Source organism: Protopterus annectens, chromosome 2.part2 (genome assembly GCF_019279795.1).
Source record: "Protopterus annectens isolate FY-2018-M chromosome 2.part2, PAN1.0, whole genome shotgun sequence".
Taxonomy (NCBI): Eukaryota; Metazoa; Chordata; order Ceratodontiformes; family Protopteridae; genus Protopterus; species Protopterus annectens.
Window position 1 is genome coordinate 307,220,049 of NC_056730.1, and position 16,925 is coordinate 307,236,973.

At 34.6% G+C, this 16,925-nt stretch overlaps 1 pseudogene; it reads right to left on the reverse strand.

Annotated features, from left to right (window-relative positions):
* Window positions 1-16,925, reverse strand: part of LOC122795933 — a 54,978-nt pseudogene that overhangs the window by 37,104 nt on the left and 949 nt on the right.

Below are 16,925 nucleotides of genomic sequence, written 5' to 3' on the forward strand. Positions count from 1 at the left end.
TAAATTTTTTATATTTTTAAACATTTATAAATGCCAATGGCCTTATATTTGGCCATTGGCATGCTTTCTTAACTGTATGCATCCTTTATTTGGAGCTGTCATAGCTCCGTTTAGCTATTTGCAGAACTGTACTCCGTTACCAATGGAATACATTTCTGCAGCTAACACTAATCTTCAACGGACAGGTTGGTGTTTCCTGGATCGCAAATTTACCTCATTTGTATGACTTTCACCAGCAAATGAGGTAATTTGCATACCATGACGCTGTCCGTGCAAGAGTAGCTTTAGCAGCTCTCGTGCACGCCCCTGCCGGCTGTACCTGGATCACACAGCAGATATATTGCTGGCGTGAACTCCTACACTCTTATTGCACTCTGTGCTAGCTTTTGTAAATCCAGCCCACTAAATTTATGAGAAACATATAAAAAATATGAGGCAAAAGTTCAGGCATTCTGCAAATTTCTGGACAGTGGAGGGGTATGGTTGGCAAATTCTTTGTTTTGCCTGCAGTCTTCATGTTTGACTGTTTAGTTATAAACCACATAGTATATTAATTCCCTAGAAGTAGATCTAATTTCATTCATGCAAACCATTTGAGTGCCTTATTACTTTCCTGGATGAAATAAATATCTTTGAAGTAAAATTAAAATTGATGTTTATACATCTAATACAGATGTTTACATAAAATAAAATAGTCTTTCTCCTTGTTAATAGATTATATAATACCTTTAGGATAGACACACAAAATAAAACTTCATGGCAGCGTTTTGTTGGTTTGCTCATTGTGATAGCATTTCCGTTTTCTTCCATTAATGGTAGAAAGTGTCAGTGAGTATTCAGCGTATTACTTCTTTGCAACATTCTTAAGTTTCTTTCCCTTGTACTTCTGTTCATTGCTGTCAGACTTAGTGCAACAGCACAGCTCACATTGTACTAACAGTTATGCTTGTGTGATTGTTTATGCTGAACAACACTATAAATATATTTATTGCACAGTTGGACTTTTAAAGGAGAACATTCATATAACCCTGCACATCAGGAGTTTTGCTTTATCTATCAGAGTCGTCATCTACATATGTTTATACAAGTACACTGTTGTATTAATGCCATGTGATTGCTTATTTATTTTTTCTTTTCTCAATATTCTTCTCTTTCATGTCTCTCTTTCAGGGTATGTAGTGTTGCAGCAGATGTGTGTGATAATGGAGAGCACTGGACTGCACCAGTGCTTTGCATTGCTTTCAGAATGTCATGGCAGTTGTATAACATCTAGGTGCTGATGCATATCGTCTTGGCCACAGTTCTCAGCTTCTTTGTTCAATAAACAGATCAAAGCTAAAAATAATGGGTAGAAAACCTATTATTGTTGCTTATACCTCTCAAGTGACCTCATTATGAAGAATGTTCCTCATTTTAAGTCTTAAAAAGACCATGTTGTTCACTGTTCCATATTTGAAGGACATGTTATGCATTCAGTGTTAAGAATATTTCTAATTAATGTCACAGGCAGCCGAGACATATGCCCAGCAATAATGAAAAGCTTTTTTTCTTTTATTATATTTAGTGGAAGAAAATAGTTTCAAGTGATAACAGAGAAAGCTGGACTTTGCATAACCACGTCACTCTGTATTTTGGATTTGCACTTCCCTACATTCCATTTTTTCCATCATCATCCATATGTGAACATATGGTCTGTGCATACTGATGATATTGAAGCTGTACCTTTAAATGAGAGTTACCAGTGACCGGGTTTATGTGCCATGTGATGTCTTCATCAGCACAGTCTGGTAAAAGCTGTTGCTCATTGCATAAACAAGTCCAATGGCTCTTCTTTCAGTCATCCTGACTGCAGTCATGCTATACTCCATATCAAAAAAGTTACATTAGCATCAGAAGTCAACTTTCATGTCGGACCACATTTTTGGAACTCTTGTCATCATTTTTATTTAGCATGAATTTGGTGTTTTCAAAGATGTGTCTACAGTGACAGAGCTGCAGTTGCTAGCAAGTAAGTCTTATGTTCTAAATTTTTGATAAAAATCAAATGTATGAAGTTCTATTTTCAGTTTTCATAATATTAGTATTGAAACAAATAATCCAACAGTCTTTCCACTTACTAAATAGCTCTATAAGTCTCAGATCTTGCTGACCCATATAGTAATTTTGTTTTTCCAAGTCTTTTGCTTAGGACTGCTTAACCACTAATCTAACTGCTACATTTCTTCAACCATTGTTACAGAATATCTTTACTGTGCCCGACAACATCACAGAAGCTACAAGAAAGTTTGCCTGAAAACTAGAATCTCTAGATTCAAAAATGTGAGCATTTGCTCACCGTGTGATGAATTGCAGAAAAGCCAGAAAAGATCTGCAATGCTGCTTTATTTTTTATATTACATGAGAGGAAGCAATAAAGGTATTTAATACTCTTTTTATCAATCATTTAATAACCCCGAGAAAATAATTCCTGGCAAACCTAGAGACAAAGAAGAACCTTCCATCTGTAAAGCTTTTTTTTTATTTTTCACTAGAAATCAAAGCAGTCAACAGTCAAAAAATGTGTATATGACTGAAATGAAATAGAGTGAAAGACAGTGGGTTTTTTGAATTGCATGATTCACTGATAACAGATAGTTGTGTCTGGCATCACAATTAATCCAAAAAGATGCATAGTATTAAGAGAAGCAGACTTGACTATTGATAAATACAGTGTATGTAGCCAAAGAATGCTTTCCTATTTACAATTTAAAAAAATTACTAAGGAAATGGAAGTATGCAAAATATCAGCTGTAGTGAATATAAGATAAAAAGGCTCAAACTGAATAAAAGAAATAGAATTGAAAATGGTGCTGGCTCCTATATAGTTTTCAAGGTGATGCCTGCTAATACTAAACCAATCAGATGCAATCCATTGCAAATAATGTAGCTACAGTAGGAGAAAGCACACAGCATAAATATTAATAGTATTTGTAAGATATATGAAAATCATAATAATTTTACAAAGGTCTGCAAAGGTGAAAGCAAATCAGTTCTACAAGATTTGCATGTCTCTCTCTTTCTCTTTTGGCTTTTCCTGGTTAGGGGTTGCCACAGCGGATCACCTTGTCCGCTCATGATTGGCAGTGGAGTTTTTGCGGTATCGAGTTGCCAGCCTGGCACCCAACCTTACACAGAAGGCACACACACATGCACGCACTCATGCCTAGGGCCAATTTTAGCGTGTCCAATCCACTTGCATCATGTCTTTGGGGATGTGGGTGGAAACCGGAGAACCTGGCGGAAACCAACACAACCACAGGGAGGACATGCGAGACTCTGCACAGAAGACACCCCAGCCAAAGGTCAAACCGGAGAGCCTCTTGCTGTGAGCTCTTGCTGTGAGGCAACAGTGCTAACCGCTGCACCACTGCAACCCTCCTCTATGAAGCCAAATGACAGAACAAAACTGAAAATGTTTGTGGATATAGCATAAATATTTAATGTGAATTCTGGCCAGATAGTAAGCAAGAAAAATATGACTTTTGGTCAGAAAAACATTTTGATTAAATACAAAGGCATGTACATTGAAGCTTGATATTCCTCAGAAATTCAATGATCTGTCACAAATTATGTTTTATATATATTTTTTTGATGTATTCTCAGAGCATTCTGAAGCCACTGAGTCCCTGGTAATGGCCTTATAACCTTAGAATCATTACTTAAAGCAAACCTGGACTGTAATGATTTTGAGACCCTTGGAGTGGTTATAATGATTCATAATGTACAATTTACTCATAGGATTTATAACAGTTTTAAAGAAATTAGTCTCACAATATTCATTGCCTTGCCAATACCCACCCTCAAACCATACACCTTTCTCAAGAAGAGCTATAGCAGTTATTCAAGAGGCAGATATAATGGCATCCATCCAGTTATCCTGGTTCTGTTTGAAGTACGATAATGTATCATATTTCTTAACCTACAGTGGCAGTTTATTCTAGAGATGGGGACTTGCAGTGGAATGAAGCTATCCATCCATTGCATTCTGTTTGTCTACTGATGAAGATATAGGTCTCAGTTTCTGGTGTTCACTAAGCTTTAGACTTGGGGATATAAATGAAATCAAGGACAACAGACTGTAATGGTGTGGTATGTGTGTCTGTTAGACAATGAGTAATGGGCTAGATCTTATAACCTCTTTTGATTGTCTAGGATTTTTAAGCCTGAACTCTTCTTAGTTAGGAATTTCTGGGGTTTCTGTGGTTGTTTGACATGCTGGGTGAGGTAGATCCTGAAGTAGGTATTGTATTATAATTTCTCTATCAGTGCCAAATATAAGGGAATGGTGACCTCTTTAGATTGTGGTGCTATGCTCTTGGCTATTTGTTCCTGAATAAAGTTGCCACATGACGACTGAAGAAGAGGGAACTGCCAAATCAAGCCCCTACCTACATTTTCATTTAGTTGTGGAACATTAGCTATACTATATGCTGGTAGCAGAGTTTGTTAGTCAGATGAAATTATACTACTCTGCTCTGTGTTAAAGTTCAGCCCATTGTCAGTAGACCAGACATTGCCTGGAGGAAGTTCTTTCTGAAGGATATAGGTGTCAGAGTACATCTTGATAATAAAACACAGTCTGCAGTCAACTGCAGACAAAGATAACCAGACATCCTGGTTTGGAGATTAGAGAAGCAAATGTTGAAAAAGATGTGTCCCAATACAGAACCATGGGGGTGTTCTGTTGGTTACCTTTATATTATTTTATGATGTATTTTTCACATGAACTATGTGGGTCTGTCTTTGAGGTTTCTTGCTATCAATCTTACCACATTAGGATCTATATTTAAAGCATTTATCATAGTTACTGTGCCGATATGGGGTGTGGTGTCAAATGCCTTGGCTAGGTGAAGATATACTGTGTGAACACTATGACAAGTCTCAACATCCTGTGTGACCTTCTCAAAGAAGTTAACTAGGTTTAATAGTAGGATCTCCTTTTGACAAAGCCCATCTTTGAGGATCTAGCCTAATGAAATTTTTGATGCCATAATTGATTATATCAGTTGTGATATACTCGATAGATCTGAAGATTAGGATACTAAGATTGATGGGTTGATAATTACCAGGGTCTGTGGTAGGTGCATCTTTGTGGTATGGTATCACCAGTATGGTGCCCCACATAATTTTATTTCACGTTATATTTGTTTACCAGGGTAGTGCACTGATCTCAGTGGGCCATTTACTGGCAGAGGCCAGGTGACTATACAGCAGTGTAAAGAAGAGATAAAGTTACATACATACAGCTTAATACAAAGATAATAAGATTAATCTATCTTTGCAAACTTTAGATTGAAATATAAACTCTGCACATGACAAAATCAAAGGGAAGCTACAAGCAAGGTGGAAATGAGAGCAAGTAATACAAAAGTTTCTATTTCTATCTGAGTTTGTTGTCTCAGATTAGCTTAATTAACTAACTTAAGTAAACTAGTGAACAAGCATGGAAAGGAAAGGAAAAAGTTCGATGAAAAGATGTGAGGGGGGAAACAGAGATTAAAAAATGTGAGGAGAGGTGTATTAAATATATGTTTTGTGCTATTTATTAAACATCCAGGTATGTTTTAGGGTCCCAAGGAGGAAGTATTTGTGGTCTTTGATAGTCCCTTCAAAACATGTTCATTACTGATAAAAGGAGGTGTAAGGCATTCTGGAATATGTGGAGTCTTGATAGATGTTTCAGGGTTAGGTCTGCACTAAATTTGTTTGCTAGTTTATTGGGTCAGACTGGATGGTATTACTCAGAATAAGGTCTGAGTATCGTTAGGTATTTTACCTTAATTTTGTAATGTAGCTAAAGAAAGACTTATACTTACTTATCCATAATTACAGAAGCTAGTGGGATGTTTTTCTAGTTCTAATAGTATTTTTTGGTTGTGTGTAGTGTAATATCTTCTATACTACACTTATTATGAGGAGTTTAGGATTTTTTTACAGTGTAAGGATTTTTTTTTCACTTGTTATACTTATAGAGTATACTTATGTTGGTGGACTATTAGGGTGTTTATTATTTTTTTTAATTTTCATTGTATTTTACTCTGTTTGAAACTGCTATGTCTCTGCACTTGTTGAAGTAGATGTAAAACTCCTTTGTAAAGCTGCTTTCTGTGTCAACTTCCAAACTGGTGCCATCATAGGTAAATTTTGAGATTTTGCCACATAATATTATGAGGCTTGTCGGATGTTGGTCAAAGAGGCTTTAGATATTTTGAATTCAAATATTATAAGTTTATGTCTGGTTCAACTTAGCTGGAGAAGTACATACCAGGGAGAATAATGCATGCAGATGCTAAATTCATGAGGATCAGATCTAGCATACTGTGTCCTCTAATGTGCTTACTAATTTTAGATATGTACATAAAACTTGCACTTAGCCATTAAATGGTATTGTCATGCACAATTTTTTTTTTGTATTATCTTATTATATTTATCTCATTAAACAGATAGGATTCCTAGAGTATATTATTTAACTTTTCACGTATCATTAATTGCACAATATGGATATGTTCCAGAAGCAGGAGAGTCTCAAGATCATATAATTGTTGTTGATATTTCTGGCACTAACAAGATCCACTTTGATCAAAACTGAAGTTTGAAACATTTGCTTTGTTGGAATGCCTATTAACTGAGCATTTGGGAGCAGAAAAGGCTTAAGCAATATAGAAGTGTTTTAACAAAAGGTGCAGGTCATCTCTTGTGAAGCATGTGGGACTGTCATATTTGCCCTGGGAAAGGGTCATTATGGCCCTTATAATGTCAGAGATACTGGCACCCAAGATGGCAACTGGCTGCAATTGTATCCTTATCCAGCCTTGTGAATGTGGAATTTGGATGCCTAACAAATGAGGTAACAATCACTCAGACATTTTTGTTAGTAGAGTGTTTAGGAGTACAATGCTGGCAGTAATCTAACACTTTGTGACTTAATGCTGTAATTGTGCATTGAGGAGATGAGTTGGAAAATTTCTCCTGCAACATATTCTTCTAGATCTAGCATGCTTTGCTAGAGGTTTTAATGGCCTCAATATGTATGACATTTTACTTTGTTTTTGTTAAGTATGTGTTGGAGGTTGTGCCATGAGTTTATGATGCTTAATATTCATGTTTTCTATATTATTTATATTGAAGATTTCAAAATGTACAATACCATCAACACTCAAATTATCAAAATATTTTCCTTCTGATGTTAACTATTTTTGTGCAATTATGATATATACAGAAATACACTTTAAAAATGCTAAACACAGCATTCTTCTTTTTGTACACATAATGCCACCTTTACATTTCAACACCATAATGCTAATTCACATTTTCCCCTGCCCCTCCCCCCTTTTGAAATTCTACCACCTGTTTTTTAACAACAAGCCTTGACAGAGCATGCACACCAAGGAAATATTAGATATAAATTGTGACATCTGGTCTACCATACATAGATATATTACAAATTGTATTACTTAATATTCCCATGCAGTACTTTCTCTCTTTCCTTTCTCACTTTACCCTATTTGTATTATACTCCTGTACTGTTACTTCATGCCTATATGTTCTCTGATTATTGACATTCACCATATCTTCTTTCCAGCTTATGTGGTCCTTCCAGCCTTTATATATAATATTCCTCAGATATCCTCCCTCATATAGAAACTGCACTTTCTCCTTCTGGATCCACCCATACTTATCTCTGCCTAATCCAAAGAGTTTGAACTTCCAAAATATAACGGGATTTACTTCTTACACACTCCTCCCATTCCACTACACAGTTATTCATAAATGTTTAACTGTCAGGTACTACCAAAGCATGAACACATTTCCTACCTCCTTCTCCCCACATTTCCAACATTTCACCGTCCCCACCCTCCAACATCTCTGTATCTGAAGGAGTGTTCTGTTCCACCTATGCAACCATCTCATACACTGTTCCCATATAATAAGTACAGCTTTTAATTTACTGCACCTTCTCAACACCTTGCTCCTTTCTTCTTCAGATATCATTGTAACTTCCACAATTCCCACCTCCTTCTTAATTTCTCCATCCTCTCCATGTATGGCTTTAAGTGAGAGGGATGCCTCAAATTAGTTAAATGTTTGTTCCTCTCATATTTGTGAAAAGTAACAATTTGTTATCAGAAGACAGTTTGTACACATGGGTAGGACAGGTACTAAAACACCAGCAACAAAAGGGTAACAAGTTGGCTGACATTCTATAATGTCTCTTGGTAGTTACTAGGCTTGCAGCCAGGGGACTGTTGAGGAGCCCAGCCCAAATGCCCCACAGCACTAGCTGGTTAACTGGCTTGTGCAAGGTCGCACAGGCAAATGAGGATTGAGAGAATCACACCTTATATCACAGGAACTACAGCTCGTAGCCCTAACCTTCTGTAAAAAAAATATCAGACACACACAGTATTAGAGAAATGCATAGATAAAGTGAATGTGACTAAGGTGCTTAATTCAAAATGTGAAGAAATGCACAGGCTAAACTATTTGTAGGGACTAAGCTTAAGTCTAGTCTGTGGAATAGTACCCAGACTAAACTGTTAGAAGCACAGGGGGGTTTGTGAGGAAATTATACTGAAACATGCATTTTTATTTAGGAAGTGGTAGAAGACATCAACAGGTGGGCTTGGGAGCTGGGGACTACAGAAGATCACTTTATTTAATAAAAGCAGCTACCCAGGTTCTATGTAGGAACAATTCAAAAAGTCAACAATTATCCCAGATAGAGTAATGACAAAGTTCTACAGACAGACAGGAGCAGCTATGTCTTTTATTACTGAAGCAGTAACTTAAGATGTAATTTATTAAGTAAAACCCACTCATGGATTTTGATTACAGACTCAGACGTTTTTGGAACAATAGTACAAATCATTTCCAAATAGATCAAATGAGTTGCATCTGTGTAGTGCACTGTACAATCCCACTACTCCCATAGCAACAATACTTAGGAATACTGCATTTTAAACTAGTGCCTATGATTCAAAACCACAAAAACAAAAAAGCTCTCAGAACTCAAATAGCGATTATACTCCCCAAACAATCAAATCTTCTGTGCTCACCCATTATTCAGGTTGGCTTTATGACAAGATTTGTAATAAGTGTCAATGGGGTAAATTTTACTGTCACATAGATAGAGTGGTTTATCCTGGATTATCTTGCCTTTTGCACATGGTGCCATGCTTTTTATATAGGAAACATGGTGAATGCTCTTAATCGTAAGATTTACAAGCATTTATATAGTATACAAAGAAGGCATAACAAAAGTGCCCTAGCTAGACATTCTTTAGTCTGAAAGGTCTTTGTGAAATTTAAGTTCTTGGTTCTTGAGCAAGTGCCATTGTTTCAGTATTTAGGGGATTGGAAAAACAAACTTTTACCGCACAAAATGTTTTGGCAGATCAGTCTTGATGTGACTACTTTTTATGATATTAATGAAAATATTTAAATTATCAGTGAACTATGAAGGAGAGCTAGCAAGCTTTAATGAGGATGCTCTTATATAAGTATTTTTTTGTTGAACAAAAATGTTTGTTGTGTATTTTATTGTATTTTTAATCTGGGTTTTTACAGGATCAGAGTTTCACAGATTTTAGGACTATGGGCATGTATGATTGGTGAATTTGGAGGTGTGTCTATGACATTTGTGTTATTTAAAATGCTTTATTACTTTGTAGTGCTTTTTAAGGTTCTGATGATGTCTTACCAATTATAAAAAGAAAGTGCTCAACCTTTTGTTTTTGAATAAAGTTAGTGAGTTCTGCAGGTTCGGCTCTTGTTTTCTTTATTTTTTACTTGAAGTTTTGACGGTCCAAGACCACTCAGCTCATTTCTAGTTTTTATTGTGTCAGTTGAAAAGATGAAAGAACAGTGAATCTGTATAATTGTATAAATGCAATTGTTGCAAATTGTAATGTGAATAGTTGGAGAGATAATGTAACATCAGATCATTACATTAATTTACACAGACATTAAAGCACACTTTCCATATGGTGTCACCCTTTTGTGGGTACAAGACATAATGTTCAGAGGTGACAGACTTATTTGTATTCAGTTGCACAATGTTACTTTTCACATCAAGGACTAACTAGTCTAAGTAAAGAGCAGATACAGTAGTGCTATTTAATTACATAAAATGTCAGACTGAACAGGTAACTCAGTCTATGATATATTCAATGTATTCTGGAATCAGTATATCGTCCAACAAATATGAATTCCAAGTAGTCCACAACAGATAGATAAAAACAAACTGGATTTAATGACAAGATAAAATGTAGATAAGTGCTTTCGCCGTAAGCTTCATCAGATCTAACATGCAACTCAAAATTCATCACTTAAAAACAAAAAAATACCAATCAATTCAAAGTGCATCTGAACACACTAAATACCATGGTAACAATATAATACAGCATTAAAGGAGAAAATAAAAAAGAAAGAAATAAAAAACTAACATATACAAATATAAAATTACATATATAAAAGCTCCATGTATAAAAATTACAGTACATTCAGTTATAGCCCTAAGACCATTCAAATACATATAACTAATTAAACAAAACAACAAGAATATTTCATTTCTTTCTCAGGGGTCTAGCTCTTAGGGTAGGTTGTACTGATACACTATCATTCAGGCCTGGATCACAATGTGCTCTTAGTATAAAGATCCATTTAAGTTCTGCCTGATATGTCCTATTTGTAAGATCTCCCTTACTAATGCTTTCATGAATTATCTTCAATACTTGAAAGCTAAAAGTGTGCTCCATTCCACTATTTATCATATGTTTCGCTACTGCATTATAATTCATACCCCTGCATGCACAATAGAAATGGTCACGTATACGTTCACGCAAGCGCCTATTTGTCTTGCCCATGTAAAATGAGCAGCATCCATTACATAATGCCAAGTATACTAAATTCTTTGAATTACAATAAGCAAGAGGTAAGTGGGAAAACTTTTTACCATTACTAGTTTGTATAAAGAAACCAGATTCGCCAATGCAGGTGCAAAAAAGACACCCGTTGCATCTTCTCCTTCCATATTCCAGTCTCACTCTATCTAGTTGACTGGTTGCTTTGGGGTAGCACAACCTTTGTTTTAATGATTTCTTGTTTTATACTCAAAGGACGGTCTCACACCCACAAGTTTCTGTATTTGTTGGTCTGTACATAGTACTGACTGATGTTTATAAATGATGTCCTTAATTAATTTTCTTGTCATCACTAGAATACGTTAGGCCAAAACATACGGTGCTTTTATCTCTATTCCTTCTCCGATTTACTAACATATCATCATTCCTTTCGTATGACGAAAAATATGGTCTCCCACTTGTATTTCTACAGTGCCTAACTTTTCATTAACATTTTCGATTTCTCTCTCATTATAGCCCCTAGAAGTAAAATCAGTCTTCATCCTCAAAAGTTCTCTCTCAAAATCTTCATTTCTATCATGTAGGCGACTTGTTCGCAAACCTTGGCCTTTCAATGCATTTTTAAAAATATGCCGTGGATGCATGCTCATACAGTGTACATATGTAGGTCTGTAACAGTCTTTCCTATATAATTCAGTGTGAATAATATTACCTTCACTCATGCTCAATTTAATATCGAAGAACTCAATGGATGCGTCTGAAGACTTGTGTGAAAACTTGAAGAAGGTGGTGCTCGAGTTCAAATCAAGAACATATTTTTCTAATTCAGTAATAGTGCCCCCCCCATCCAGTACAGAAAGAGGTAATCTATGAAGTGACAATAGAATAAAACATGCTTTCTATATGAATCTAGCTTATCCATGACCTCCTCTTCCCAAGCCACAGAACTAAACAGTGGAAATGTTACTACATGAAATACCATATCTTTATTTGATGAAAGTATAAATATATATTTTTTCAGTACAAAGATGCTTGTTTTCTTCTTTGTGTGGACCATTATGCAAAATACCTAGAAGTAGTGTAGTTATGTAACACTACAAGTCAGAAGTCATCATGACACTGAAATCTTTGTTAGACATGCTAAAAAAATCAAACAATATCAGTCAATGGTCTGCAAATCATAACCTAAGAATTCTGTAGTTTGTGAATCATTAGGAATTTAAACAAATTGACATAATCCTACAATATATATATATATATATGCAGAACAATTGGCATGCAGTATATAAGCTCTAGACTATAAGGAATCTGATATCAAAGTGTGACAGTTTTGAAAGCAAAGGTTGCTATTTTCCAGCTGCAGATTATAGAAATATGCCCTTGCAATCAGCAGGAATTTTGGCAGCACAAATGTTTATAGGCAGACATCTTAAAACTAGCCTGTCTAACGTTGTCCCTTGTTGGTCACAGATAATCGAAGAAATGCTGCTGAAATTATGACAGAAAGACACTACAGACAAAAATTTTACTATGATAGGCATTTAAACAACCTCACTGAATTGTAAAAGGGAGAAAGACCAAGAATGAGTGTAGATTTTAGGATGAAACTGCAGAGAAGTAATGTACCTACCATAGTGATTGCTAAATTGGACCAATCAAGATTTTAATAAGTGTAAGGAATAGGTATACGGATATGTAGAGATAGCAAATAACTTCTAATTAAGTAGTCTTTTCTAAATGAAGTTCAATTATCAGCTATCAGAGACTCCAGTTATATCATAGCTCTGAACTAGAGAAAGCACTACCACCTTCTCAGTCTAAACATGTTTCCCAGAGTTATTCTTAAATTTATTGTCAAGTTCTGTAAATCAAAAAGCTTTTCCAATTAATCTTAATGCTGGGGTGACTGTACGACCACTACTACTAATAATGGGACCATAGTTCAAGACTATCTCATTGTGACCTCAACATTCAACACACGAGCAACTGAACAAGTATCTGTTATGATACTTTTTATGTAATTTGAAATGATTATTTTTCTGAACAGCATGTCAATGTTTCAGTTTTTAGTACATTTTTGTACCTTACATGAAACATGATATAGTTGTATTTATCTACAGTCAACGTATTTGAATAGAGATTGCACATATTTGCTATAAAATTGTTTAAAGTAAGCAGGTGCTATATCTTTAAAGAAGTGTTACTGTTAAGAGAGTCTGTCTAATGTATCTTCATCTTGTGTAGTTCTCTAAATATTGCTGTTGAATGCACATTGAGTCTAATGACTCTTCATCTTGGCTGTATGATTTTAATACCTACTTGTTCTCTTAGCAAATTTTCATACCTCTCAGCTGTCCAGATTTTTTGCAGAATGTCCAAATTTTAGCCTCATATTTTTCATCTATCCCTCATATTTGTGGTTTTCTGGTAAATGACTGAGGACAGATGTCAATAAGTAATAACATACTATTAAATGTCAGGCTTTATATCCTTCAGAACATTAATGCTAACACAAATTCTGTTATTCTAACAATTGTCTAAGTTAAGTGCAATATTTAAAATCTGTCCCTATTTTAGGGCCTTTGTCCCAGAATTATTTTAGGCTTTGTCCAAATTTCATGAGCTAAGAGGTTAAGAGCAATGTGGCAGATACTTGAAAAACTATGCCCACTTGCACTGAAAAAAAATATCTTCTGCTTCCTGACATTATTACGCGCTCAAAAATAAATTAATTGTTTCCTAAATGCTAAGGGTCTGTTTTGTAGCAAACAATAACAGGAAGGAATAAATGGAAAATTCCATTTGTGAAAGAACAACACTGAGTGTAACTCTGAACATTTGAACATTACCTGACAGTTTTAGTTTATGTCATAAGGTCAGCTAATTATCAGGAAACACACTCTATTATTTAATCATTTTTATTTAAACTAGTTGAATGGTTTATTGGTTCAAGGAGCTTTGCAAACTTATTATCAAGATTAATGCTGCATTCTTTCAAGTATGACAATGTTCACAAAAAATAATTTCATACAGTTGAAACTGAAGTAGGCAAAGGTCATTTTGCTTATTTGTAATAGAATGCCACTTTTGTTTTAGATATTGAATGCTGTACATTTAAACTCTAAGTGAACATCTCTAGACAGGATCATGTAGATAGAATCACTTGCTGAAGGCAGCATTCTAGCACAGTCAGCAAAATACCAAACAGCAGATAATGCATCTTGGCTTAAAGAATAGCAATGTCTTCTTTTTATAGATTTTTAATACAAGATTGTAGTGCTTTCATGCAGTTAAATTCTAAGTGATTTTCAGTGTAGTTCTAACAGTCATAATTATGCTTTTAAGCCAAATTGAGTGCTCTCATACTTTAGAAATGGAGCTTGCAGTATCAGTATCTGTTTGAACTATATTTCTAGGTTGCAAGCAAATTGTATTATCATTACAGCCTTTTCTTTCTTAAAGCATTAAAGTTGGTGGGAGTGTAATACATGCATTAAGGTCATTAGACAATATTTAGCCTTCTCTGAATGAATGACTATCTCAAATGCCAAACTAGAAGACTTTTGTGAAAATCATGGTCCTAGCTTTATAATGCAAAAGCTGCAATTATTTTTGTTAATGAACTTCAGTATGTGCTATCCTTTGAGAACAAGTACTTTACTGCCAAAGCATGCATGCATGTTCTTGAAACAGAGCCATCAATATAAATAGAAAGAGACAAACAAACAGACATATAGACACACTCGTAGATGGATAATGTATTCAGCCATGCTTTTAAAACACCTTCAGCTGTTTAAAAAACCAGTAGAGCGTGTTATGTAAAAATCAAATTATAGAAATGCTGGTTTTAATGAAGTGCACATGACTACTACAGGAAAGTAATGTTATTCCTAATAATAAATGCATGTAAAATGTCTTTGCTAAGGTGGGTCATAAAATTATATTTCATTAGTTTTCATACTCTGTGATGTTGCTTAATTTTTGTTGCCTTTTACTTCCATCCAGTCACTCATCTGTTATACATTTGTAAATGCATATATGAATAATTATACACATTTGACAGGTAGTATGACGTTATGCGTTATGGGGGGGGGGGGCATTTTTATACAGACCTTGTATTTATGTGACCTATCCCAATGTAATGCACACAAAGAATGATGTATATTCACTTTTTAACAAAATATATAAAAATGTTCTTATTAAAACAGCAAAGTGTTATGTATATTCAATTATTACATATGTAGAAAAGATTGGGATTGCACTTTGGCAGAGAGTATTACTAGAAATATTTTTAGCAATTTGACAAACTGTGGTAAAAAATCAAAATGTTATGTTAGAGGTAAATGGCACTTGAAAAAGTTTATTTTAAGAAAGTGTAAGTAGTTCAGAGAAAAACAAAACCAGCCACTGAACAAGGTACTCACAATGCAAGAAAGTCCATGGACAGTAAAACAAAACAAGTAGTACGCCAGGCAGATGAAATAATGGTCCAAACGAGCAAATATACTTCACAGTTTAATGATACAAAACGGAGTAAGCGCTTTCACGTTGGTCAACAATGCTTCATCAGACTTCAATAACTACAAACATTTCTTGGCATTTAAATAATAGTTCCAATTCCTTCATTGATTATCTCATTAATTGACTAATTAACATTTAAAACATTTAAAGGCATCATGAAATAAAATTTGATACATGTTGCAGATTAAATGTAACAAGTACAATGTATAAAATACATGTAATATAGTGATATTAATAGCAACATATAATAAGAACAATTCATAATCCAAACATATAATGAAAATAAAATTGTCTGTGAATAAATAAAATAAAAACATATATATATATGTATATATATATATATATATATATATATATATATATATATATATATATATATACATATATATACGTTTATGTTCACAGACAACAAATCACATAAAATCTGGTTCTTATGTAGGCTTATTCAATGATTATAGGGACGTGCTAAAAGGAATGGCTTTAATGACACTTTATCATTTAAGCCGTAATCTTGATGTGTCTGTAGTCTGATGATCCACCTATTTTCTAATTCCTCTGTCCGGTTCTTGATGTTGCCTAATCTACATGTCTTCTGAACTAATTGTAAAACTCTAAATCTAAACTGATGTCTGAGACCTTTATCTAAAACATGCTTGGCAAGAGCATTATTGGTGTTTTCTTTGCTAATAGCATAAAGATGTTCCCTGATCCGTTCTCTCAGGGTCCTATTGGTCATACCCACATAGAAACACCTGCAGATCCGACATTCAGCTAAATATACAAGATCGCGAGACTTACAGTCAGCATAAAACCTAAAATCAAACTGCCGTCCTGTAGTTGGATGGATAAACTTAATGTCCTCAGAGATATATGTACATTGATTGCATGACCTACATGCATAGGTTCCTTTACGTTGTGATGGTAAAGTTGTTACACTATGTGAAGCCTCATAGCATAGGAGTCTTTTCAAAGACTTCATATTTCTATAAGTAATCCCTGGCCGTATATCTACTATATCTCTAACTTTCTCATCCATTAACAAGATTTTTCAATTGTCCTCGATGACACGTCTTATTTGTGTGTTTTTATTAGTGTAAGGAATGACCAACCTATTGTTGTTTTTGTTTTTGTTTTTATTTTTATTCCCATAATGCTTCTTTGCTTCATCAACCCCTTTATTTCCTATTGATTTCAACTCTTGTTGTCTAAAGAAAAATGGTAAAGTTTTATCTGTCCTCTGCTTAGTACAACATTCAATAGCCTCATGAATTTCTTTCTTGTTATATCCTCTACTGAGGAAATTCTCCTTTAATATGTCTTGTTGATATTCATAATCAGTATCCCTAGTTGTCAGTCTGGAGACCCTATAAGCTTGACTCTTAATAATATTAGAGCATATGTGCTTAGGGTGCATACTCTCCCGATGTAACAAATTATTTTTCCAACATGACTTCTTATATAAAACTGTATCAATCCCTTCATAACCATTCATAATGGTAACAT